Genomic DNA, 3,355 nt, shown 5'->3' on the forward strand with positions numbered 1-3,355 from the left:
AAAAAAAAAAAAAAAAAAAAAATATATATATATATATATATATAAATAAACTGCGACCATATCGGACTATGGTTAAAAAATATTAACAGAATTGATAATTAATGTCTATAACAAGTGCACTTCTTTTTCGGTGACTCACCCATAAAAACTGTAAAATTAAAATGTTTAGCTCAGAGTAATTTTATATTGGGTTACTTCTCATTAATTTTGTAACGAATGAAAATTAAATAAATAACAATAAAAATAAGAAAAGTCCTCTCGTATCTTTAGATTAAAGAAAATTGAGAGTTTGACTCCAATAGAAAAGGAATCTTTTGACCGAATTATTTCAATTATTTTTTATTTTTTTTATAATGCAATTATAAAAACTCTAAAATTAAGAATGATATCTAAAATTAAAAAAAAAAAAAAAACAAGAAATAGTTATTAAAAATAATTCCATTATCAACGGTCGTCCATGTTTTTTTATGCAAAACTTATAAAAGGCTCTTCGTAATAAAATTCTATTTGAACATTTCCATTGAATATATATAATTCAAAAAATGAGAACATGGGTTTGTTTGTGGATCAAGTTTTTTTTAAAATAATTATTATAATTATATATATATATATATTTAAAAAAAAGACAGTTGTTCAATTTAGAAAATTTGGTTGTTAGAATAGTTATTAAGGAAATTTATAAATAAAATTCAAAATATCCTTTTGGTCTCTATTTTACATATTGTATTTTTAAATGCGTTAATATTGGTTTTTTTAATTTTAATTTTTATTTTTAATTATTTTGATAGGTAAAAAAATTTAAAGATAGACTAATTTTAAAATTTATTATAAGTTTGAAACTAAATTTGAATATTGAAAATTCACAAACTTGTAATAGAAGTAACGTTTAAGTTCATATATTTCATTAGCAATATCAATAAACAACATAGGAATCTTCACGAGGTGGAATCGAGATAAGGATAGTTTCTCGATCTTTGTCTGGACTCCTATTTCGTTCGTGTTTCTGCTAATTTTTGCACGGATCGAGGTAAAAATTTCCTGCAAGATGTGACATGGACTTATATTCATAATAAAAATTTTAAAACAATAATGTCAGGTAACTAGAAGGCCGAAAAAAATATATGACTTGAATTGCTAATAAATTACATGAATGTAACGACACTAGCTCTGGTTCTATAGTTGTCACCACGACGTCGTTATCTGTAAAGGAGTGTCTTACCTTTTTACTTGAAAAATTAGAACAGAACATGACTGGAGTATTTTAAGAAATACTTAGTATATAACCTTAGGGTCGAAAAATGCAAACGCATGCAGTAGGATGGGACTGATGTCGTAAAAACATAATGGCATGACTTTGGACTCCACTTTCCAATCCCGATAGGGTTAGATTTGTAGTACTTCCCTATATATACAACCCATACACGCACACGTGGACCCACCAGATGGCTTTGTATACGTACTCTATGGTCTGGCTCGTTAGGCTAATGTAGCCACGCTTTCAAACATCACAAAGGGAAATGGCCCGCACAGTATCATGGAAAATAAGAATATCGTAAGGTACGGATATGTACTGATTATAACGGAAAAGTACTCCGATGCATATAACGCATGAAAATGTATGAGGTCCCCATAGCTTAAATCATGGTATAAGTTTATGATGCAAGTCAAACCTCCTATCATTCATAACATAACGAGCCTATGAAACATGTATACATAATTCTTATCAAATCTTTCATACTTAACATAGCTTACATGGCATGATGTAGGGAGGTTAATGCATAATAGATTATCGATATCGTGAACATGGCACAATCACATTATAACATAACTTATAACATGACATAGCATAACATAGTATACCATAACAATCATAATCATGACACGTGCAACGGCCACGAGATACACGTCATCATACATCATAAAATTCATCCAACCAAGCCAAAAACAGAATCACTAACTCGAATAGCCCAAGTCGAAGTTGCTAATTTATCCTTAAGGCTAGTACGTATTTGTCCTTCGAAATCCGAGTCAACATCTCTGGGTCGACAACTTTGTTTATGCTACGTTCTTCATTTTTTACTTAAAAGAGAATTCATCCAAAAAAAAAAAAAAAAACATTCTTGGACAATTAAAGCATAGCTCAACTAGTCAATTGATCAAGACATTATAACTTCGACCAATAAATTTGAGGTTTAAATTTCAAACCCATTGTCGAACTTAAAACAAAGTTCTATATCCATTAAACAACAATCGAACGATTCCTTTTTTAATATATTTATTTATTAATTTGATCTTTAAACAAACACTAAAGTCTTAGATCTAAGATAGATTCAAAAGACTTGTAAAACGGTTGCTTCCAAATCCTAGCATTGAATTAAAGCTATAAGGGAACAAGTCTTTGGCATACTATTATCAAATAGAGATTGGATTTTGAAACATTCAACCTCAAATCAACAAAAATTAATTGAATTATATCGATGTTCAACTTACTCTATTGCGATCCAGTCAATGCTCGACTTTGGTAGTATGGACATAGAAAATGTACAAATCCGTTAAATTATCAGATTAACGTATGAACTTTCAATGATGAGTAATCTCTTAGAATTTTTTTATGAAACATGTGAGTGAAAATAGAGTATGCTAAAAGAACTTAGGTTAGTTTGTACGGATATTCTTTTTGCTCTTAAAAGTACTTCAAGATAAGTAGGTAACATGGGTATGTCGTAAGGAAGTAGGGGATGTCAGATCCATTAGGTCTCGAATCCAAGCTCCAAATCATAGTCTGAATTTTGGGCATGAAACGTTACAAATATCAATGTAACGACCCTATGTTTACTACTAAAATAAAGTCGGTACTAAATGCATGACATGCTTAACGTGTGAAGAGATTCATTTAGAAACATACAAGCGTAAACGATGCCAGGAATTTAAATGTTCACAAAATTTATTTCAAACTAAGTAAACATCGGTGGAATATCAAAAACGAAATAATAATAATTTCAAAGTAATGAAAACGTCCTGATCTATTTCGAGGACTACAATTTTATTAGATAATACGACTGTCCTAACTTTACTCCCATGGATTGCACAGTGATGTCGTCATCTGTAAAAATGGTGTCTTATGTTTATCTGAAAAAGAAGTAGAATGACTTGAGTATTTAAGAAAATAGTCGGGAAGTAGCTCTACTTTTGGGGTCAGAAAATTCAATCACATGCAATCATGTTGTCACTTATTTTTTCATAAAATAAATATGGGCTTGAACTCCACTTTCCAATCGGGGCTAAATTAGACGTAGTACTTCCGTACACATGTTCCATGCACGTGTACATGAACTCACCATGCGGGCTCGTATAC

Source organism: Cucurbita moschata, unplaced genomic scaffold (genome assembly GCF_002738365.1).
Source record: "Cucurbita moschata cultivar Rifu unplaced genomic scaffold, Cmos_1.0 Cmo_Scf00001, whole genome shotgun sequence".
NCBI classification, from domain to species: domain Eukaryota; kingdom Viridiplantae; phylum Streptophyta; class Magnoliopsida; order Cucurbitales; family Cucurbitaceae; genus Cucurbita; species Cucurbita moschata.